The 25,408-nt window shown below is 40.4% G+C and overlaps 1 protein-coding gene and 1 long non-coding RNA gene across 6 annotated transcripts in view; both read left to right on the forward strand.

Moving 5' to 3' along the window:
• Window positions 1–25,408, forward strand: part of BCKDHB (branched chain keto acid dehydrogenase E1 subunit beta) — a 729,304-nt gene that overhangs the window by 283,046 nt on the left and 420,850 nt on the right. For 3 of the 5 annotated variants that reach the window (XM_060283289.1, XM_030859364.2, XM_060283295.1), the window contains one exon: window positions 2,082–6,376. The exons of the other annotated variants lie outside the window; for them this stretch is intronic. The gene's annotated coding sequence lies outside the window, so the exon portion shown is untranslated. Of the gene's footprint in view, window positions 1–2,081; window positions 6,377–25,408 lie in introns of those variants that run through there. 5 annotated transcript variants of the gene reach the window in all.
• On the forward strand, window positions 8,752–13,838 carry LOC138842315 (uncharacterized). The gene is made up of 3 exons (XR_011376699.1): window positions 8,752–8,797; window positions 13,408–13,579; window positions 13,707–13,838. It is a non-coding gene; the product is annotated as an uncharacterized lncRNA (long non-coding RNA).

Raw genomic sequence — 25,408 nt, forward strand, 5'->3', positions numbered from 1 at the left:
AAAGAACGCATTAAACTCTTCAGCTGGTCTTATCATCTTCCCGAAAACAATAAAGGACCTTTTGTATGCCTTTAGTGAGATGTGTTCAATGTGCCAACAAGACTGGAGTTAGGCCTGTGTTCCAGCGCAGGCTTGAGTCCAGCTAGAAGGGTTACGGCTTCCTCTATTCTCTTCTAGCCCAGGCACAGCTTTGGAATTGACATCTCACTGAATGTAGAGCATACATTTGGTGACTTTTCTTCTAGACACTAAATTCTTTTTAGGTTTATTTGTGTATACTTTCAAAATGTTAAGTTATTACAAATTTGTTTTTGAAAAATGGCACAGAATTGAACAGTCATGAGAAGAAACTGTCACAAATTGAAGAAAAAAGTGTGACAAGTGGGGCGTCCTGGGATTTCATTCTAAGTCATTGCAATATTTAGAGGTCATTTCTGCAGATAAGGAGAAATGACCAGTTCCTTTAGAAGGCGTAGGATGGACCACATAGTAGTAAATACTTAAACAAAAAATCATTGGGAGAAAATTTCTATGTAATTTTAAATGATGTGCTCTGTTTATATCAAAGTTTGTGTGTAATTTACAGCACACGTATGTAAAAACATTGTCTTTTGAATATAGCAATTCTGTCTTCTCCTGGATTTGACTTTAGGAAATGCTTTCTCCTTAATTTAGTTTAGTTACTTGAATCACTATTATGATATCTGGAAGTTTAGTAAGTGTGGCAAGACTGATAATTTGACCAAATCTGTTCTCCCCTTCTGTCATGAAAATGGAGTTGTGATTGAGTCCAGGCCTCTTAGCTGGACTGCATTTCCCAGTCCCCCTGCAGTTAGATGGCCAAGTTCTTGTCAACAGAATGTGAGCAGAAGCGATGTGTCTGGGTCTGGAAATTAAAACATTGAACAAGCCTCCTCTAGACTCTTTCTGGATATGGTAGGTATCTAACTTCTTTTGTGTTCTAGAAGATGGAGGAACAATAAGGTGGCAAGAACCTGGGTCTTGAATGACTACACCTAGCAGATCTGTCTTGTCCATCAGAACTGCTCATTACAGTTCTGTTACATGAGAAAGAAATTTCTATATTCTGTAAGCCACTGTATGTTGGGTTCTCTTTGTTGGAGGAGCTCATCCTTTAATATAACAAACACAGTTATAACCCCATTTAATCGGGAAATGATGTGTGCTGCTTATGTCCAGGTTTATGTGTGGTTTTAAAACTTAAGAAACAAATAGACTTCGAAAATGTTTCTGACATATATACGCTACAGATACTATGTCTAAATAGACAACTAATGAGAACCTACTGTACAGCACAGGGAACTCTACTCAGTGTTCTGCTGTGACTTAAATGGGAAGAAAATCCACAAAAGAGGGGATTTATGTATACATATATCTGAGTCACTTTGCTGTACACTAGAAACTAATACAACATTGTAAAGCAGCTATACTTAAATTAAAAAATAATAATAAAATTTAAAAATCTCAAAAAAATGTTTCTTCTCTAATTGGAGATACAAACACCACTGTACATTTTTCATAATTTATTTTTTCATACATATATAATAAAAAGTTTTCTCCTTTATTATCCAGTGTTGATGAGAGTGTGAGGAATCTTGGACTTTTATACGGCGTGGGGTGTAATTATTACAGTCTTTTGAAGCTCTTTGGTGGTTATCCATCAGAAACAAAACCTGAATCACCTTCGGGCTTTACTTCTTGAAACCTGCCTTCCAGAAAGTTTGCATATGTGAAAAGACAAGAATTGCAGAGATTTTTTTGTCACAGGAAAAACTGTAGACAACCCAAGCATCTAACGATACAGAAATGATTACATGGATTATGGGGAAATCCATGCTATGAGATCCTCATTAAGAAAGATGAGACATGGTCACATATTCGGACATGGAAAGATGACTAGGAAGTAGTAAAATAAATGCCTCAGTGTGCATATTATGACACTACCTAAGTAAAAATGCCTATGGGTGTGTGTGTATATGTGTGTTTCTGAGAGTGTATATGATCAGAGGAAGAAATCGAGGCTGCGATAATATGCTTTTGTGCTCCTTCATTTTCTGCAGTATATAACATATAATGGAAGCCAGATGTTGACCCAGATATAAGGAGCTTCATCCATCCCATCATCCAGAGTGTGAAAAGCTGCATTCGCCTGAATCAATACATTTGTGACCTGACCTGGAAAAGCATAGGAAGATAGTGCATCAGAGTTACTTCCATCGAGGTGAAGGGGATTTGTGGCATAGCTTGGAACACAAAGGGGGACTATATCACTTTTCCATTCTATATCCTTCTCTGTCCTTTGACTTTTAAAGTATGTCCCATGGCTCCCCAACTCAAATACAGCGTAATATTTAGAACCACAAAATATTTAAAGTGTTTGGTGAAAATGTATGCTCTGTAGGAACTTTTTAAGAGTGTCAGATACTAATGCTGTGATGGAATTTAATATCTCAAAACCACGAGCTTCAAAGAAATTAGACTTGATCTAAGCCTCCGGATCAGAAATAAAATAAAAATGGAAAATATGACTTATACTGGAACTCTTCAAGCAACTTTTGGCTTTTTCTGTGAGAACACTACAGCTTCCCTGTTGGTAAACTTGGGAATAATGGAGAAAGTCTTGTGAGCTGGGAGCTTCTAGGCTGAATGTTTAACTGCAGCTGGGAGATAGCTGTTCCAAAGAGAGTTGAAGACAACACCAGGTTAACAAGCAGACAAGACTGTTAAATGTGGCTTTTAAAAAGCCAGGCCCTTTGCAAAAAGGGAGGTGGATACACATCCCATCCCTTGTTAAGTTTTCAAAGAAGAGATAAACGAGTATTATTATTTTTGTAAAATTTTATTGAAGTATAGTTGCTTTACAATGTTATGTTCATTTCTGCTGTCCAGCAAAGTGAATAAATGAGTATGCCTTAGGATTAATAATAATGCTTTGAAGCTTCCTTTTCAGAAACAAAAATTAAAGGGAAAAACACCTTGAACTATTATTTTAACTGCTTAGTGATGTATCTATATATACATTATATATAGATATATAATGTATATATATCACATCATATATATATATATAGTTTTAAACTGAACTTTGTGGTGGTTTTAAACATTTATTCAGGGCCAACTATAAGATGAACATGGAATAGGTCTCAACTTCTGAGACAGTAGGATTTTCAGAGGTTTAGAAATTCAAACTCATATAAAATAAAATATTATTTTAAATGCTCTTAACCACTAAGGAAAATAAAACCATACCCAAACCTTCCTTTTCTCATCTAGTAATATTATGGGTGGGTATGTTAAAGTCATTTAAATAAGTTAAAAGGAAGCTCACATCCAAAGGTTATTTCCACAGGCTACTCTGGAAAATACCAGTGCTTGGCATGAGTGGTTCTAGACTGTTCTGCCAGAGCGTTCAGTAGAGTAGTGACAGTCAACCTCCAGTTTGGATTGTCCTAGTGTAAAAGTAGAATATATTCTCGGGAAAAGCAGGCATGCTATCAGGTGTTCATTCAACATATATTCATGAATCCCCATATGGGTTTAGGGAAAGAAAGTTTAACTATGCTGTAGGTTTCCCCCAAAGGGAAAGAGAGTATTAATCAAATACTTATAAGGTGAAAGCACTATAAATAATGCTATTAAAATTCTTTGGGATCTTAAGTAAGGGTAGAAAACCCCCTCTAATCTGTTAATGGTTTCACAGAGGAGGTGACGTTTAAAAGAGTCTTTCAGGATACCTAGGATTATCACCAAATACAGAAAGAGACAGGTGAAGTAGAGGCATGGGCGTATAGCACGTCTTAAATACAGACTGTATGTAAGAACGTGAAATTATAACAGGGTAGCATTTTGAAAAATTAGATTGTTACATTCAAAATAGGATTTTGCCAACAGGCAATAGTTTGAGAGAATAAGGACTTTAAAAATTATTTTAGTTCTTATTTAACATTAAAGATTGAGCCTGATGGCTACCGTAGCTGCTTTTCTGATTGTATAGAATAGGTAACTTTGATCATTGTTTCAGCTTAGCCATGAGAATGGAGTTTGGAAAATGAAAGATGTGGCCTGGAGTAAAGTAAAAGGTATCTTAATTTTGGGGATTACTGGGAGGCACTGTGAGAGTCGGAGGACTGAGAACAAAGATAAAGTTTGGAAGATACTAGGGTCCCTCCACCATGCTCCCCAGTACACACTCAAGGCTGAGCTGGTGGGGAGAGAATGCTTTTGAAATACTGGAGAAGATATGGAACTCCAAGAACCAGGGAGCTTTGGTTCTGTTCCAGAAGGAAAGAACTTGTAGGCTGCCTCCAAGTCAGTTGAGGGACATTTCCATATTACAAATAAACATGGTAGCAGAGTGTGATTACGCAGAAGGGGACTGTATTATTCCTTATAGAACATTCTTGATTCCTGTGTAATGTGGATGGAGGAAGCTGTTGTGGTGGGAATGAGGAACTCTACAGCAAATGCACTGGGTTGTGCCATCTGGTAAGGGACCAAGTGACTAATGTAGTCAGACCTCAGTGTATGGTCGGGGTCCAAAGAGTGGTCAGAGCTAAGAGGAGCCTGAGTTGTCCAAGAAACTTTATAAAGTCAGCAGAGACCAGGCCGACAGATCATTGGCAAGGACACTCTAGGGATCTAAGGACCACCTTTCCCAGCTCCTGAAAATCACTGAGAAAGACACCAACATCCAGTGCCAACCCCTTTTTCCCTTGCCATTAGTGAGGTTGAAAAAGCCGGCTAATCACTTTGGATTCGTCGCTTACCGACTGGGGTGAATATTTGACCAAGTATTGATCAATGAGCTATAGGTGGAATTTGCTGGGGGTGGCTTTTGTATAATGATTTTTTATCTGGATAAGATAGGGATATGGCTGGGAGCATGCTCCTGAAGCTTCCTTTCTTTGTCCACGAAGCTAGAAATCTGAGGAAAATGCCACTATGCTAAGCGTGTGGAGTGAAAACCAGAAAGAGCTTCTCATCCATGTTAGCGCAGAACAGATAAACTAACAACAGCACTTACTGATCTTTGGATTTTTTTATCATGGAAAAACAAACTCCTATTTATTTAGGCCACAGTTAATCATCTGATCTATAATTTTCAGCCTTTTCATCAAAAGTTTATCAAAAATTTTACTGTCTGATAATATGTAAGTTTATTGAGAGTCTATCTAATGAATGGTGAGCAAGGTCCTACCCTAATCTCATATATACATAGATGTCTAGAAGACAGATGTCTCTGCTGGAGTCATCTAAGCCAAGACTCGGTTATCTAAGAGTGATTGAAGCAAGCTGAAGATTTCAACTTTTTTTCTCTCCAAAATAAGTCATATTTTCCGCTACTCTACAAATTGTAATATGGGTAAATTGCTAGCCCTATCACAAAATGTTTAGAAATTATGAGATTCAGTGAGCTGGAAAAATATTTTTTTTAGTGTCAGGAGTTGAACTGGAGGAGAATGAGATAGGAAGGTCAAGTGGCAGCCAGATTGTGAAGAAACTTGTATGCTGCAATTTAAACACGGATTTTGAAAAGAATATATATATAAAACTGAATAACTTTGCTGTACACCTGAAACTGACACATTGTAAATAACTGTATTTCCATAAAAATTTTTGAAAAATAATTTAAAATTAAAATTTAAAAAATGGACTCTGACTTGTAGGTCATTGGGAATCATGGAAAAGTTTAAAATAGGAGATTAATACCAAATTAGTATTTTAGGAGGATTGTTTTGGTAACTATGTAGAAGGAAGATTGGAGGGGACATAGAACAGGGACAATGAGAATTATAAAGAAGATAATGTAGTTATATGTTAACTTCATACCTGGAATATGGTTATTGATACTTGTTGAAAGAATTTAACCTTTAGTTCTGGATTTGCCTAAAATTGTCAACATATTAAATATCAGATATAGATGACAAAAACTCGAGATTTAAGTCTTTGTTTAAAATTATTTTAATATAATCAAAATATTTGCTAATAACACTTCTTTTTCATGACTAAATAAAAGCAAACAACTGTTAGATTTTTAAATTGCAATTTATGTGAACTTGCATGTATTAGCTTCATCTCAGCAGGTGCACAAGAACTGTTTAATGACTGACAGGCTGAATTGAATTCAACAACTTTTTACTGTATTCATTGCATTTTCAAACAGTTTTTCTAACATCTTGCCTATGGATTTGGCCACTATAACACCCAGCTTTTCTGAGGCAAATACAGTTTCCAATTTTGTGTCCTAATCTCATAAACATATTTTTCCTTGTCAAATCACAGGTTTCACTTTTTGTTTCAGAAATGTTAGTCTGTATTCTTATACTATAATAAACCTAAGAAATGTCACAAATGATCACATTGCTTATAGTTTCTTTGCCTTTTTGCTATAGAAACAAATGAAACAAAATGACCCCCAATTCTCAATGTCTCAGTTATGTATATAGAAATGAATATCCTAAAACAATCCTCTGAGTCCTTTTAACCTGTAAGCTTCTATTTTCAAGCAGTAACCACCTTCAGTGTGAGACAAGTGCCCCCTTGCCTCTTGTTTAGATCTCCTCTAACTACCAAGATTAAACATTTAACTACCTGTAGTTTATAAAAAATTTATCCAACCATTGCCTAAAATAGGTCTGTGTTTGTTGTTGCGCTTTTATTTATTTATTTTTCTAAAGGACAAGACCCATGAGGATTCATTCACAGAGCTGGTAAGACTGTTGGTGACTGCTCGTTCCCATGGTGGAGTGAGCTGCATGTGAAGGAAGCAGGGGAGAGAGGAAGCAGCATGGCTGTAAGCATATCTGCATCTATAGTTACGTTATAGTGTAAAATAGAGCTGCCATACGAGCCAGCAATCCCACTTGTGGGCATATATCCGGAGAAAAACATGGTTCAAAAGGATGCATGCACCCCAGTGTTCATGGCAGCACTGTTTACAATAGCCAAGACATGGAAGCAACCTCAATGATCATCAGCAGAAGAATGGATAAAGAAGATGTGGTAGATATACACAATGGAATATTAGCCATTAAAAAGAATGAAATAATGTCATTTGCAGCAAAATGGATGGACCTGGAGATTATCACACTAAGTAGGTTGGACAGAGAAAGACAAATACCATATGATATCGCTTATATGTGGAATCTAAAAAAAATGTTGCAAATAAACTTATTTACAAAACAGAAACAGACTCGCAGACTTAGAGAAGGAACTTAATATTTACTGGTGGGGAAGGGTAGTTTGGGATTTTGGTATTGACATGCACACACTGCTATATTTAAAATGGATAAATAACAAGGACCTACTGTAAAAAAAAATTAAAATAATAAAATTAAAAAAAAATTTTTTTAAATGTAAAAAAAAACCCCAATAAACAGAAACCTCAACTAAATAGAGCTGGGAGACCAGAAGGGGGAGTTCTCATGCCCTGAGGTAATAGCAGAGCCCAACAGGAAGTACTCAGCCAATAGAAAGCTACGGACTCATGTTTCCTACAGCCGTCCCAACTTCCTTCCCCCCGCCCCCGCTATAAAAACATTCTCCTTCCCTTGCTGTGTGGGGACTTGCACATAGCTCACCAGGGTTGCAGACCCCAAACTGCAATTCTCTGCTGATCCCAAACAAACTCATCTTTGCTGGAAAAGTATCTGGTAGTCTGTTTGTTTCAGCTCAACAAAGGATACTTCAACACATCATGGAATGCAGGACCTGATGCGGCTGATTTTAAGGCGCCCACATCTGACGTATAAAAAGACCATAAGGGCTTGTGGCAGACATCTCTTGATAGCAGAGACCATAGGATCAGCCCATGGATCCCATTTTCTGCAACTTGGAGACATGGCCCACCAAAGGAAACATCCCATTTCAGTTGCCTTTGACAATATACACTCTTCGAAATTTGGTATACGTTCATGCAAACCAGCCTCATCAAAACTTTAGGTCCTAGGTGGAGCAGGAAAGTGAATAAATACATACCATGGGCCATCTCTGTGCTGTACTATGCAAGAGAGAAAGGGTTTGGAAAAGGGAATGCTCCAAAGAATGTTCAGAAAACTGAGTGGAATGTAAGGTGCACAGAGAGCTGCAGAATGCGATTTGTTTGGAAAGATGGATTATGGAGAATTTCAGTGGCTGCAAGGCTTATTGGCTGTGGTTGCACCAGAGAGTCAAGGAGGCACTAGGAGTGAAAATAATCTCTGGAATTAGTGTCATAAAGTGTGACTCTGTCAAAGCAAGTAGACATCGACTCATTTCCCCCCAAATCCAGTGTAAGTTAAAGGACAACTGTCTCTATAGATTAAGGCATCTTAGACGGATTATTGGCTGCACAACGGCATGAGACGTTGACTTGGTGGCTCAGCTTTGACGCTGTGTGTGTGTGAGGGCGCCAGCCCCTGGGCATTGTCTGATGTGGTGGCATAATTGGGCTGGTCCACCACAGTCCTTCTGGAGAAGGTCCAGAACACATGGTACATGGTTTCCTGTGTTTGTACAACAGCATATTGGCCCAGCACAACAGACCTGCTCTGCTGAGGGGAGCTGTGTGGCACGATATGCAGTGCTCGGCTGGGCCCCTGGAACACGGAGTACCAGCTCCGTACGGAGAAGCAGCAGGCCCAGCACCTCCTACCCGGGAATGAGCAGGTCCAGAGTGGGAAGGAAGGATGGCAGTAAAGAAGCCTGCAAACTTGGGTGAGGTTCGTAGTAGGTGTTGGAGGATAAAAGTCAGGTTTTTCTCGGCATGGTTGGCTGTGTGGTCCAGATTCAAGTCCAGGTAAGAGTCATCTTTCTGACTTGTCTTTCTGTGCCTCGGTTTTCTCATCTGCCAAATGCAGACAATAACTCCTGCCCGATAAATGTACTGTTACTGTGAGGATCGGATGTGTAATATATGGGAAAGAAATAGATGCCATTTATTGAACACCTATAATGCACTACTAACTGGACCAGACACTGTTTATTACTTCATTTAACCCTTGCATGAACCCTCTAAGGCAAGTATTGTCATCTCCATTTTACAGATGTGGAAACAAGTTTGACAAGGTCAAAATTACTTGTTCATTCATTTGTGAGTTTAACACTTTGTATTGAACACATAAGACGTGCCAAACATGGTAATAGACCCTGGGAATAGAGTGGTGGATCAGCTCTACAAGGTCCCTGTGCCAATGGAGTTTATATTGCACGAGGGCCGATGGATAGTAAAAAATAAATAAGTCAAACTTAATATTATTAATACAGAAAAATAAGACAAGGCTATATCAAACGGATTCTATTCGTTCTCTACTCCTTATATTATCTATAAGCTTAAAGTTAGAGCTAAGGGGTTGATTAGACTCACGTTTATCTGTTCTGACAAAAATCTTTTATAGATGTTCTGTGAACTTTGTATTACATCAGGGGGCACACCATATCCGGGTGTCCCACTTTTAGAGATGATGATATGGACAACCTGACCCCTTCAAGTGTAAAGTTCTATTTCCCCTTTATTAACCAGGCATCAACCCATAAAGTAATAATTTGTCATGCTGCAAATATGCAGCTCCCCATCAATCTTTTACCAAATGGCTTTAGAATTTGTTGGTAATCATTTCCTGAAAACATTATTTTATTAGGGGTTGTAAAATTATGATTGTATAGGGCTTCCCTGATGGCGCAGTGGTTGAGAATCGGCCTGCCAATGCAGGGGACACGGGTTCAAGCCCTGGTCTGGGAAGATCCCACATGCCACGGAGCAACTAGGCCCGTGAGCCACAACTACTGAGCCTGCGCGTCTGGAGCCTGTGCTCCGCAACATGAGAGGTCGTGATAGTGAGAGGCCCGCGCACCGCGATGAAGAGTGGCCCCCACTTGCCGCAACTATAGAAAGCCCTTGCACAGAAACGAAGACCCAACACAGTCAAAAATAAACTAATTAAAAAAATAAAAAAATTATAATCGTATAATATTAATAAATAATCATCTATTGCATATGCATTACCTGGAATTTTTCTGTCAAGAACAACTTTCCCTCATCAACCACTACTATTTGTTTTACTGGAGAACCGTTCATACAGTCCATATTGAAATACTTAAGTGTGTAATTTTTCCCATTAGTTTCCAATAAAGAGTTGGTTCCCAGGCTATCTCAGTGGTGACTAATAAGTTTATTTTTGGCTTTTCCTTTTTTTGAGTATTACAATGAACTCATGGATTTTAATAATGTATTTCAAACTATTGCGGTCAAGTAGTCTTTCTGAGTTTGAATTGGTTGATTGAGTGGAGTGGAAGTGGAAAATCGCCTCTGATAGAAAGAGTTGCAGAAAAGTAAAATGTTTCATATTTGCCAAGATGAAGCCGTTGATAAAGTGGTGGGTCGACTTGATACCAAAGCTCATGCTCCTTCGGTTACAGCCCAGCTCTTTCTAAAGTGAGATGCAAAAGTACTTTAAAATTTAACACATTATTCTTTAGTAATATCCTGCTTAGCATGGCTATTAATCAGCTTGTGCTGTGATAACAAACAATCCCCACATCTTAGTGGATCAAAACAACAATTTATTCCTTTTCATAATATGGTCTTTGGCTGTGAGTTAGCTATGGCTGCTGGACACCCACTCAGCTCCACTCCAAGGGTCTTCCCCTTCTGGGATTCAGGCTGCAGGAGTGGTCACTGTTTGGTACAGTCTGGTGGTGGAGCTGAAAACTCGAGAGAGCTGGAGAACGTCTCTTAAATCTTTCGGGGGTGTTTATACCACATCTGCTCACATTCCCTTGGCGAAACCATGTCGTATGTCCAAGCGCCATTTCACAGGGTAGGGATGTATATTTCTCTGACAGGAGACACTGCAAATCACATGGTAAAGGCAGGGAATTAAAATTTTATTACAGGGAAGGAGCTTGGTGAAAATACTTGAGAAAAAGATTGCAGTCTATCATAGACCGTCATTATCTGTATCATTCAAAATAGGAATAGAGACATAGTATGGCGTTATAAAAACATATTTTCTAAATGGTCAAAATAGATGCAGGGATATAAGAATTAAAAGTGGTCACAAATGTAAAATAAATGCAATCCTTTATATGCCATAAAGGATTATGAAAAGTTAATTTTATTATTTTGGAATGTCTACGTGTGACACCTTAACTTCTTTACTCACAGAGGTATCCTTTAGTCCCGAAATCAAAATCTAATTGCTCTTAATTTACCCACAATTCTAAGAAGCACATTAGAAGTAGAAAGTTGTAGATTGTGTGGGCAGGGAACACTCAGAAGGCAAACAGTGACAAAAGGAAGGAGGGACAGTTGACAGCAAAGGATGTCATAAGAATAACTAAATCAAGTATAAACGAAATGTCAGGAACCAGAGCTTTTTGGGATGACTTGGAGGCAAACAATTTTGTACAACTTAATACCCCTTAGCATACAAGAAACTCTCTCTTTTACTGTCAATGTTCCGTCTTCTTATTTTGGCTCAAAGTACTTTCCCTTCTCCACAAGACACATACACAGACATACACACAAACATGCACCCATAGACCCCAATACACGAAAATCACATGCATTTAACTCCTATTTTCAGAAAAATCACTGTTAGAGTACACGTGTACATCAGTTTGGATAGACCAAGTTGTGCTGCAGTAACAAACAACTCCCAAAATGTTGGTGGATAAAAATAACAGAGGTTTATTTCTTTTTCATGTTTCATGTCCAGCGTGGTTAAATGTGTGTGTGTGGGGGGGTAAGGGTAGGAGGGGAGACTCTGCTCATCATAGTTACCCAGGGCCTCTGGCTGGTGAAGGCTGCATCTGAACACAGGCTTTACCGTGACTGAAGAAGCAAAGTGGCAGATGGTGAGTCATGTACAGGCGTGAAATCTTCTGTCTGGAAGGGCCACATGTCACTTCACATTTTGTGGTGGAAGTAAATCACAGGGCCGCTGCAAAGGACAGAGGAAAAAACAAGGTGAAAACACAGAACTCTTAGAGGGCAGGGAGCTACGATTCCGCCATACACCCAGGGGGAAGAATTAGAAATATGTAGCGAATGGTGTTAATGACCAACACAATGAGATCCTATATGTCTGGGCCTCCTGGAAACACAGAACAACTTAGCCGAACAGCCAGCCAGAAAGATGCAAGGCCCCAAGGACCTGGGACACTGGGTTGGTGAGGTTTGATGGGACATGGCAGGAAAAAAGGAGTGGCATGAAGTGGTGCAAAGAGAAAGCCCAAATGTTACTGAGTCCAAGCTCATTCTGCTCGCTGCACGACAGGCCAATAAATCGAAAGAAGAAGGGCAAGGAATAGCAACTTTATTGGGAAAGCCATCAGACTGAGAAGATGGTGGACTAGTGTCCCAAAGAACCATCCTACCCAAGTTATAATTCAGGCTTCTTTTATACTAAAAGAGGAGGGGTTGTGTTTGGTTGTTGCAAACTTCTGGTGTCAGAATCCTTTGTTCTTGCAGGACAAAGGTCAGGTCACAATGTTCATGTAAACCTCCAACAAGACAAATGTTATTCTCTGTTCTGCAACTTCTTATCTCCACATGAATGGAAAAGTGTTATACCTTTAAAGGTCAGAGCCTTGAGAATGGGCTCTCCTGTATATTTCAGGCTATGGGCAACATTCTTAACTTGTAGTAAAAGCAGTAGAATACAAAGGTTAAAGTAAAAGAAACAGATCCAATGTGGAGTCAGATTTGTTCTTCTCCATGACACAAAGACATCCTCAGCCTCAGGGAGGGAGCAGGTCCCCAAAGCTTCAAAGATTTTAGTGTATTACAACCTTTTCTAAATCTCTTCCTCCTTTACCTAGCAAGCCAGGTACTCAGTGAGCCCCGCATAGTCCCCTCCCCCCCATTTCCATTCTCCTCCTTCAGTACCATCTGGGTCAGCTGGCTCCTTATCCTCTGCTGCAGGCCACTGCCTTGTTTTCCCATGAGCACAAGTCTGAATGACGCTCTGCTTAGCCTTTCATCTTTTCTTTCTGTTGAGCTGGGTGATGTGAGGATTTAGGCTTCTGTTAGATGAGCATGAATTTACGTGGCCTAGACTCCTTAAAGAATCTGCTTCCTCCACTCCACCTGACCAATTTCTCTTTAACTTTGGCAAGAGTGACTTTGAAATCAGAATTGGGTTCAGGGGGTGTCCAAGAGGCCAAGACTGTGAACACAGAAAGGGAAGAAACAGTTCTGCAAGTGCAGATGAGAATTCAAGAAGCAGAGCCCGTGGTAAGAAGTCCGTGGCTCTCTGGGAGCATCACACAGGAGACTGAAAATGTGCTCCGTCTCTTGAGAACAGAACCTCACCATCAGCTCTGGTCCTCCCGCAAAGCATGTTTCTGGATGATTGTTCTTTCCAACTGCAATTAGTCACACTTTCTTCCTTGTTGGCCTGACAGAAGTGTTGGCTGCACGCAACTGCGGTATGTGAACTTGCAGAGCTGAGAGACACCGCTGCTCACACGCGCAGCTCGCTCCACTCCTGAGGATGTACACTTTCTGTTTAAAGAGGCAACAAGGCTGTGGGAATCTCCAGCATGAAACGCTTGTGGGAGAATGGGCTATGTGTTGGTAAGTCTCTTAAATAATAGAAGTCAGGACCGCTGACCTCACGGCCTCTGCTCCCAAGTCTCCCATAGAGACTTGGATGGGGATGAGTATTGTTTGCAAGGCACTGGATGCATAACTCTCTTTCCAGATGTGTCCTCAGGAGATGAAGGCCCAGAAGACCCTTGGAGTGTGTGCATGGATCTCTCTGCAAGACCACACACAGCGTCAGCAGTCCCCCTCTGCACGTCTCCGGCCCTGCCCAGCCACTTCCTCCAAGGTTGACACAGACCTTTCCGTGCTTTTCAGAGGCATTTGCAGTCTATTCTGTAGTCTGGCCCTGGCTTGTCCTTCCTCATCTGTGCCCAGTTTGTCCTTCCTGATGACCTTCCATTGTGGTTTGAGCTTTCCTGCTTTGCTCATACATTATCCCTTTAATTTCAATTGCAATTTCACCCTGATTCTAACTGTTCTTTAGGATTGAGCTCAGACCTCACTTCCCCCATGAGTCCTCTTTAATCACTCCTGCTGGAAGGCATCTTGCCACTTATTTCCTATTTTACATATAGACCAGAAGTCTCATCCCCTCACACCCCATTGATCTCTTGCACATGGAACCGTCTTACACTTACCATTACGAATGTATCTCATACTCTCAAGAGTAACATCCTTAAAGACCAAGGTTATGTGTGTGGGAAGTGAGGGGGAAATGTAGAGATGCAAAGACACATTCTTTTGTGTACCTAATGTACCTTGGCTGTCAGCTGAGGTTAGCCTGCAGACTGAACGTAAATGAAATTGTCTTACATCCTTTGGGAAGTTCAGGGTCTCCCCTAAGATTTTTACAAATTCTGAGAGGTTTATGGCCTCATTTCCATAATTAGTTACCCTCATTTCCTTTTCCTATTTGTCAGAATCTCACACATCTCCTAGAGAGTTTACCTTATCTCAGTTGTGTACCAACTAAACATAGAAACTGCTCCTTTTCTTGCATTTCCCTCATAATATTGTTCACAGAGAGCATTTGCAGTAATAGACTATATTGAAGTAGCACTTAGACTCCTTTTGTTAGCACAAGGTAAAAATAGGATATGTGTTACAGCTTTTCTTCAGGGTCATTTCAGCACCTTCAACTGAGGAATTTCTCACAAGCTAACCTTTCTCCATAAGATCTGCCCTGTGCCATGGGATGGACCCTACACACCTACACCCGTTTCCTGTCCACATCTCCAAAGACACATAAATCCACATTCCCCACATTCTCCTTAATTTCTTTTCAAACTAATTTAGCTGTTTCTTTTTTTTACCAACACACCTCCAACCACAGACTGGCTACCTCACCTGTCACACCCAAAGCAAAGTAGGGGTCAAGGTGTCACGCTAAGGAGAAGACCGTCCGCTCCTCACACAGCTCAAGTTGCTACTTTACATTGTTTTGTTCTTTTAAAATATTGCTTTTATTTGCAGACTGCACAATGGCTGTTATTAATTCTAATTCAATGTTGGCTCCAAATAATATATCTCAATACTGGGAAATTTTATTTATTTTTATTTATATTTTTAAAAATTTATTTATTTTTACAGTAGGTCCTTGTTGGTTGTGTATTTTAAATACAGCAGTATGTACATGTCAATCCTATGGGATATATTGGGAGTTTGGGATTGTCAAGTTAGTACTTTATTTATTTATTTATTATTTTATTTTATTTTATTTATTTATTTTTTTTGCAGTACGTGGGCCTCTCACCGCTGTGGCCTCTCCCATTGCGGAGCACAGACTCCGGATGCGCGGGCTTAGCGGCCATGGCTCACGGGCCCAGCCGCTCCACGGCATGTGGGATCTTCCTGGACCGGGGCACGAACCCGCGTCCCCTGCATCGGCAGGCGGGCTCGCAACCACTGCGCCACCAGGGAAGCCCGAGTTGGTACTTTAAATAGCAAGTTTTCTATTCATTCTGATATGTTGGTATCCTTTTTTTTGGTTTTGGTATCTTTTTAGAGCACTAAGCATAGTGCTTTTCACAAAGCAAATAATCAACATCTATATATTGAATGAAAGAAGGACTAATAAACAATAAGATCTTACTGTATAGCATGGGGAACTATATTCAATATCTTGTAATAACCTATGATGAAAAAGAATCTGAAAAAGAATATATATATATACAGACATATATGTGTGTGCATATATATATATGTAAATATATATATATATATAAATTAAATCACTTTGCTAAACACCAGAAACTAGCACAACATCATAAACCGACTCTACTTTAATTAAAAAAAAAAAAAAGACTGAAACAACAATAAAGCTATGGTACTTCCTTGCTCAGGTAAAGGCTGTGGCTCTGACAGGTTCCGGTTTCTCTCACTTGCCTCATCATCCCCACTTCCTTTCCCAGCCTCCAGATTCCTGTCTGCAGCCTGTTCACTTGTTGTCATTTTAATCTTTTAATTTAAAAGAATTTATGAAATATAATCTTTTATATTTAAGATATAAAAGTCCTTCTTATAAGGGCTGAAGGCACGTCCACCACTCCCTTCCACTTCTCTGTCACCCACCAGAAAAGAGAAAAGTCTTCAAGGTCCAGAGCAAAGCAGCTAAGTGCTTAACTCTGAAGATAATAGTTGGGCAGAAGGTCCTGCCAAAGGTCCCTTAAATGCCACTTCCTTAGTGACCCCATATACGGTAAGACCACGTTTTTCCAAGTGAGTTCTTAGACCTGTATCAAAATCACTTTAGGTGCTCGTTAAAAATACAGACTCTTATGGAATCAGAATCTTTGAAGGTTCTTATTGCTTTCTCAATAAATTCCCTGGGGGATTTTTATGCTTAAAAGTGTGCATTGTGTAAATGCATTCTTTTATCAGCTCTGTGTTGGAGAGAAACAAACTTTTCCCTTCTTAGGACAAGTGCATTTTCTATCATGTACTACCTGCCTTCTCATGGGGGAAAGGATAAGCTCATTACTCTGTGTTGACAGCCATACACGTTCCTATGTTGTTTCCGAGCTGGTCACAATCAACTGCTTTATTTTTCCTTGAGAATAATCCAATTAGACTTATTCATAATAAACAGATTACGGGACACAACCTCTTGTATGACAAACTTACCCAACATACTCTTCTTTCAAATAAGTAGCTTGAGAGCAATCGTGAAGCATATGGATAAATTTGGTGGTATTTGAAACCACAGGAGGAAATGAGCCCAGGGAAGGAACCTCAGCTGGAATGTGGCTTGCAAGCAGAAGTACAGACTATGGTCCACCTGATGTGAGCTTGGGACACGTGGGGCAGGGGGGCCTCCAATGGCCAGCCACCTCTGCTGGACTGCAGCTTTATGCCTTTTTTGGAAGCAAGTCCGTGGACCCTCAGAACCATGGGAATTTAGTGCTGGTACCACCAGCTCTAATTATCCCACCCACCCAGTCACCTACAGCTACTGCCTGACTCAGGAGAACTCACCTCCGAGGCAAATCCTGACCCAGCTGAGTGTGTGAGCTCTGGCTTGGCATCGAGGCTAAGTTGGCACACACTCCCTCCTGTCTGTTTGGGTGACTCACTGAGGGTTCTGAGCACATTTTCCCTTCTCTGGCTGCCAGCTGTAGCTATTGGCTCACTCACTCTCTCTTTGGAACGACTCAGCACTCCTGTGTTAATGCAGTGGCTTGAACTGATGTGCAATTGTACAGAGTCCTGCAGAAAAGCATAAGACTCTCTTTACCACAAGGATGAGGCCTGGGAACTGTCACATCTATGGGAACATCAGACATGGATCCTTCCTTCTTTCTACCTGTTGCTACTTACTAAGACTCTTTGTGGACCTCTTATGGTTTCCCAGCACACAGAAACTTCACCAACGGCAAAGACACGAGAGTGCCAGTGGTCAGGAAGTGAAGAGCTTGTGTGTCTGGAAATATGGGCAATTTTCCTCCCTCCTCTGCTGTCCTCGGCACTTATGTGTAGTTTGGAGTGCATTAACCGAAACTTGTATGTGGACCTAGATCTCTTGTAAATTACTGATCTTCCCAGCTAAGCTCCTATCTTCATCAAGAGCGGGGATCCAGTCTCCAATGTCTTTTGTGACTGCCCCAGAGCCTAGTTTAGGGTTGAGTTCAATGCAGCCTTAGAAACAAGGCTTGCTGAAGCAATGAATGGGGCAAACTCCCATGGAAAAGCCAAGCGTGTTGAAGGAAGGGCTGGCTTGCCAGTCATGTTAATTTTTTCCACACACTTCCTGCACCATCAAAGGAAAACATTTCTTATTCATGGATAGCACAAAATGCATAATAAATCAGTCCGCAGTAACCTAATTTCACCTCATGGATCAAGCCAATAGCCAGAATGAAGTTTTGAAGAAAAAGTGTTTGTAGGCATCTGGGCACACGACAGAAGCTGGGTATTTTTTGTGAACTTGCACACGGGTGTGAATGCCTGGACTTTCCAGTTATTTTTCAGTAGATGGGAGAGGCGGCAGGGCCTCTGTGAATACAGGCGGTGTGCACAGTGGTTGAGAGTGAGTCAGAGATCGAATCTTGGCTAGGCCACATACTAGCTGAGTGAATATGCGTGACCTCACTTATATTCTTTAGATGTTGGGTGCTTCGTTTATCAAATGTGTGCAATAGAAACCCCCTCATAGAGTTGTGATTAGAATTCAGTGAGATTATTAACACCAAGTGCCTAGCCAGGTAGCTGATATAATCAATAAACACCCAATCAATAATAGCTGTTATTGTTAATGGTGTTTGACAAAATGCAGGATTTGAAGGATGGGACAGTAAGGCTGATATCAAGGTTTTGGTTTGTTCCTAATGTTCACCTGAATTTCTGAACAGTTCACTCTGAGAGAAAAGGGAAAAACGACCAAACCCTCATGAAAAGCGAAACTGCACTAAATTAAACCGAAGTGTCTACTGCACTCTTCCTTGGCCTATTGTTAATGCTTTACCTTTTAGAAAGCTGGCTACGTGAAGACTTCGCGGAAGACAGAATTGTTCCACCACCCTCATTGCCAAATATGTAACTAGTGTTCTTATGGACTCTTTCAAAGACTGAATTTCAAGCTTATGTAACTGCACGGAATTATTTGGTGATTTGAGAGGTTCCAATTCATTGTGACAACTTGGAGCCAAAAGCCATTTCCCTCGCCATCCCAAATAGATAAAGATCATCTACTGTCAATACAACTAGAAGTTAGGTTTTAAAGAATTGGCAGAAGATATATTTTTCATGTGGTCCCTCAGTTTTTGAGGGCTGTCCATACGGAGTTATCCGAGTATTGATTTTACCCCAATGGCTTCCAAATGAAAATAGATGCAAGAAATAATGCGAACTGCTTATACATTTTAAGTCTTCAAAATTAGCTAAATGATGGGGAGATATTTATAGCAAGAAGCTTTGAACTTTCTGGGAAAAATCACAGTTTATTTTTCCAACTGAGCTATTAGAAATAATACTGAATATGTCTTAGACAACTCTAAATCAAAGATCACATACTTTAATGAATAATAAAATTGCTCACAATATCCTTTAAAAGCCCTCTTGGAGAGAAGTTTCTTCATTAGAAATGGATATTTCTGGAACAAAACAAATACTGTTGTAGAAGCACTTGCTTAATTTATATTTCCCATGAACTCTATTTGAACTTCACTTCAAGGATACACAGCAGGAAAGCAGTCTGGAATACCCCACCCTAAACAGATGATGAATGTATTACATCCCAAGTAAAGACTACACAAGTATTGGCTCACTACTTGATAGAGGAAGAAAGATAAAAATACTCCAAGCCCCTTTTGTTTAGGAAAAGTTCAGTTTTCAGGTTTATCCTCAATACATTGAAGCTGAAGGGACTTGGAGCTCTGTGGCTTGGTGGTGGTATATTTCAGCTGTGAATAATAAGAAATATGAAAAATTGGTTGCTGTTGTAAAAAGCTGGTGAGCTCTAGTCCAGAGTGAATCAAAACTCTGCTGAGATACTACTTTTGACCAAGACTTATCTTCTAGGCTTAAAATTACACTGAGTCAAATGGACAATTTTCGGCTTTATCTCACTTGACCGCTCTATGACATTTGACATCGTTGATTTGGACTCTCCTCTGTGAAACACACTTCCTTGGCTTCTGTGGTTCTCCACTCTCAGGGAGATTCTCCCACTCTGCCCGGCGGTGGCTCTTCTTTCTTAGCTGATTCCTTAATCATTAGTCTTCCTGCGATTTTTTTTTCATGATCTTGTTACATCTCACCCCCGACACACAGACCCTGGTGACGTCATTCATTTGTGGCATTACCTACTACACATGGCAGTGAAGGATCAAAAATCTATATTTCCGCCTTCTTATTAGAACTTTTTTCCTTGACTGTTCTTCTGGGACCCCAAACTTAATATGTCCCAACGGAATTCATTATTTTCTGCCCTGCTTCTCTTATTATTTCTTTCTCAACAAACACTATCACCTAGCTGCCTAATTCAAAATCGTAGGTGTCATCTTTGACTTCTCTGCCTCCATTGTTTCCCACAAATAATTGATCTCCAAAACTTGCTGTATCCACTTCTACTCCTCTCTCATGATTGTCCATTTCTGTCCATATTCACTGCCAGTGTCTCATTCCGGGTTCCCATCATTGGCTCTTTGATCACGGCCTCGGATGCCTATCTGGTTTTCCCTGACTCCTTCCTCCATGCTCCAGAGTTCTATGAAGCATTACAAAGTAGACATTTGATCATTTCTCTTGCCTGACTAAAACCTTTCTAAACCTTACCATCATCCTTATGATAAAGTTCAAACTTGTAAGCATGAGCGTAAAATATCACGTATGCTCTGACTCCCTTTTTTTTAAACCTCTTTAACTTCAGCTTTTGACATTTCTCTTCTTGAACTCTGCACTCCAGCCATACTGAAGTACTTGAAGTTACTGAATGGGCCATTTTCTGCCTTTCCTCTGGGCCTTTACTATGTTTTCCTCTCTGCCTGGAACAATCTCTCCTTGTTTGTCTGGGTTACACACACCATCCTTTCAGCTGAGAAGGCATTTCATCTGGGAAACCTTCTCTGATCCTCTTTCCAATTCCAGATCTGAGTTACATGTTTCTCCGTGTTACCTCTTATAATAACTGATGCATTCATATTTCATCATACTTACCAAGACGTATTGTCGATACCTATTTACTTATCTGTCTCCTCCAAGAACTATCTGAGGTCAGGAGATACATCTTTTCTACGTTGTATCCCTAATGCTCTCCTCAGTACTTGGTACATAGTAGGCACTCAATACATATGTTTTAGAATTAACTACTTAATTGTCAAATTACAACTCAAGGAGAAGAATGTGATTCAAAGATCTTGCCTTATTTTGGAATCACCAAGCATGAGTTTAAGACTCTCTGGGCAGCTTTCCATAACTGGTGTCCCCTCCACTCACATTCTAGGCATGAGAGCAATAAAGAGATAATTGGCAACTGAACTGAGGCTATAGTAGCTCCAAACTGGGTAGTAAGGGTCCACAGCCAGAATTCCAGGAGTCTTCTCTATGCCCTTCTAAAGAAACAAAAGAGAGATATTTCACTGTTCTTGAAGCCATTATCTGCCCCATGGTTTATGAAACCAGGGAAATATTTAACTCCACATTCATGGCTTTTGGGAACTCATGTGGAATCCAGAATGTTGGATCTGATGCTCCATGACTTTGTGGGAATCAAATAAAGGTTGTCAGTGGCTACAGACTGCCAAGAGGACTTGATATTTCCATCAACTTTTCTTCTTCCAAATGAACCTTGGGGTTATTTGTCTATAGTTCTGCCAGGGGCCTCTCCAGACTGTGATTCGTTGGGGACAAGCCACCACGAACATATTCTCAGGTCTCCATCATGCTGCCACTTCATGAGAAATGGAACTTATCAAACAAGTAGCAGAGCTGAACTCTCTGAATTCTACATGACTGTTCAGACAGTTTGGAATAACACACACCCACAATTAAAACAGCGAAGAGGGATGAGTAAGTGAGGAATTGAGAATCACATATTTTTCTAAATTAGATTTATCTGTAAGACTTAAATATGTGCAAACATATTTTGAATGATCTGGTATGAATTATAGTTTAGCCCATTTTGCTTTGTCCTTATGTGTGAGGCAAAAAGAGACTTACTTTTCTGGATATTTGTCTTTGGTAAGTATCAAATTTTGAGGGGATATGAGTCTTTTTAGCCAAATTGAAAAAATTGCTCAGAATTTAAAGAATACTCCATCTGAATTCAAGCTGTGTTTGGGTTTGGCAACATATTTTTTTCTTTGGCAAGGAAAAGGCTGTTTGATTCTTATGACTTGGTAGACCTCAAACAGGCTCCCACGCAAGCTGTAGTCCTTATGATGTAGACAGATGTGGAGGGAACCAATAGATGAGGGCAAAATTTGCCTTAAAATGAAGCAAACAAATGAAGAGTTTCAAGGACAGAAATTGTTTTCAATCAAAAGCTTTGAGATTTGGAGCTTCTTATAGTTTGGTTTTGAATATTTTTTTAAATTCTGAAATTTACTGGATTTTCCCGGCCCTTGCTGTTTGTTGTCAGGTTCCTTTCCATAAATAATAGAAAGAAGGTGACTTGGCTATTTTCAAGGCTTAAAAGAAAAACAACTACTACCTATAAGCACCTATTATATGTCATGACTTTAACAAATAATGTTTTATTTAAAGTTCACATGTTCCCTGCAAAACAGTACTATTTCCCCCACTTTACAGATGAGAACAATGAAGCTAGACAGGTAAAGTGATGTGCCCCTGCTCCCCAGTAAGTCTCAGGTCCTTTCTGTCTGTTATTGTCTATACCTGGAAGGCTCTGCTCAGTGCTTCCTCATGTTCACTCCCTCCTAGATATGTCCTACCTTCCCTATTTTATCTGGACAACTCCTATGTCTTTCAAAGCTCAGCTCTTTCAGGAACTTTCTCTGGTTTGCTACCCACCACCTCAGCCTTAGATTGCTGCCCTCCTGGGTTCTACTGCTCTGTGAGCCTGCCTCCGTCAAGCATTTATGACAAGTATATTGAGTCTCTCTATGGCCAGTCTCATCATCTGGGATGTCAACTCCAGTTCACAAGTGGAACTATGTCATCTGCAGATCTTCAGTGATTCACTTAGCCCCTAATAAAAAATTTGCATTTGTGGAATCTAAAAATAAATAAGTTAGGAACTCCCTTATGATTTCTAAAAATAATCACTCCATTGCCTTACCTTTAAAAAAATCTCAATATGTAATAAAAGTTTCTCTCCCAGCCCTACCCAATGAAGGCCATTCATTGAAAGAGTAAAAGGAAGGATTTCCCTGGCAGTCCAGTGGTTAAGACTTCACCTTCCAATGCAGGGGGTGCGGGTTTGATCCCTGATTGGGGAGCTAAGATCCCATATGCCTCTTGGCTAAAAAAAAAAAAAAAAAAAAAAAAACCAAAACCTAAAACACAAACAGTATTGTAACAAATTCAATAAAGACTTTAAAGTGGTCCACATCAAAAAAAAAAATCTTAAAAGAAAAGAGTAAAAGGAGACCACTTGTTCTTTGCTCCCCACACTGCTTTCATACTGTTCTTCCAAAATAATCACGAAATTTCACTTCAGAAGAAAGGCGATGCTATTTATCATGCTGTTCCTCCACATTTGCATTATGTCTGGGTTCCATATTCTAGTACAGAGAAAACAGAGCCTCAGAGAAGGGTTTAGTAGGACAGTGACAGTTAGAGGAAAGGGAAGCAATGCCGGGAAGACCTGGCAGGCAGGAAAGGTGAAGCATCACCTCTCCAGTTACCTCTTCACAGGGAGCTGGCAAGAGACCCTTCCTGTTTGGCCAGTGCCTATACTTGGTCACAGAGGACACCTTCAGGCAGGCTGACTGGGGGGAGAAAGGGAGACGATATGGATCTGTCCAGTTTGCTCCTGCCACTTTTTAGCCAAGATGGCACTATGTGGAGGTAAATCCCTTGCATGCCAAGTTGGGTCACTGCGTTCCTTTGGCAGATTCTTGGGAATCCCTGTGGTGGCTTTTCCCCAAATGTAGAAGAGATGGAAGGAGCAGGCACGGAGTGGTAGCTTTGAAAAGACTGGCTTCATGGGCCGCGTGGATACACATACTGCATTAGTGATGTAAGTTGGGTAAACAGCTGGAGGTCTCAGAACCCGTAAGGGTGAGAGACTCACAAGAGGCATGTATACAGTGCATTTCCACCTTGTGCGTCCAATTCATTTCTCTCTCTGCACTGTTTTCTGTCATGAATCCTACCACCTTCCCAAACTATGGTTTAGCTGGTCCAAATGTCTTCTACCTGGACGATATGCTGGCAAGTCAAGCACAGCACCATATGTCTAAAATCAAATTCATGTAATACTTTTCTATCAAGACATTTCCCTTTCCTGATTTTCCCTATTTCTCTTCATGGAAACACTAACTTATAGTCATTCAGGTTGAAACTTCATTTACCTCTGATTCCATTCCACCTTCCTGGTCTAGGCAAGGTCCATTAAACATATCAGCAATTCCCCAGCAGTGTGACAAGGACACTTTAAGGCACAGATTACACATTCAGCAAGTGTTTGAATAAAATAAATGGGTGTCTTTGCTTTTCAGTTTGCTGTGGTATTTGTACAGAAAATGCTGTTTACTGATGGGGAAAGAGGAGAGGTAATAGAGAAATCAGTAAACCAGGTATGGTTTTGCAACAAACCAGCACATCCAACACAGTTAGAAGCTTTTGCTGGGAGGTTGGGAGGCTAGGTACTTCGGGTCTCCATTGTTTCCTGATATCATCATGCCATCACCAGTCACTGTGATTGGAACTATAGGCATATTTGGAAATGAACCAGAAGGACATAAAAAGGGTTTTTTCTTTCTTTCTTTCTTTTTTTTTTTTTTAAAGGTTACTAGGGGCTTCCCTGGGGCGCAGTGGTTGAGAGTCCGCCTGCCGATGCAGGGGACACGGATTCGTGCCCCGGTCTGGGAGGATGTCACATGCCGCGGAGCGGCTGGGCCCATGAGCCATGGCCGCTGAGCCTGCGCGTCCGGAGCCTGTGCTCCGCAACAGGAGAGGACACAATGGTGAGAGCCCCGCGTACAACAACAACAACAACAACAAAAAAAAAAGGTTACTAGATATATTACTTGTCATAATTAGATGCGATTTTTAAAATATATATATATATATTACATCTTTATTGGAGTATAATTGCTTTACAATGGTGTGTTACTTTCTGCTTTATGACAAAGTGAATCAGTTATACATACGTTCCCATATCTCTTCCCTCTTGCGTCTCCCTCCCTCCCACCCTCCCTATCCCACCCCTCCAGGCGGTCACAAAGCACCAAGCTGATCTCCCTGTGCTACGCGGCTGCTTCCCACTAGCTATCTACCTTACGTTTGGTAGTGTATATATGTCCATGCCTCTCTCTCGCTTTGTCACAGCTTACCCTTCCCCCTCCCCATAACCTCAAGTCCGTTCTCTAAGAGGTCTGCGTCTTTATTCCTGCTTTACCCCTAGGTTCTTCATGACATTTTTCTTTTCTTAAATTCCAGATATATGTGTTAGCATACGGTATTTGTCTTTTTCTTTCTGACTTACTTCACTCTGTATGACAGACTCTAGGTCTATCCACCTCATTACAAATAGCTCAATTTCGTTTCTTTTTATGGCTGAGTAATATTCCATTGTATATATGTGCCACATCTTCTTTATCCATTCATCCGATGATGGGCACTTAGGTTGTTTCCATCTCCGGGCTATTGTAAATAGAGCTGCAATGAACATTTTGGTACATGACTCTTTTTGAATTTTGGTTTTCTCAGGGTATATGCCCAGTAGTGGGATTGCTG

The sequence above is a fragment of the Globicephala melas genome, chromosome 14 (genome assembly GCF_963455315.2).
Source record: "Globicephala melas chromosome 14, mGloMel1.2, whole genome shotgun sequence".
Classification (NCBI taxonomy): Eukaryota; Metazoa; Chordata; class Mammalia; order Artiodactyla; family Delphinidae; genus Globicephala; species Globicephala melas.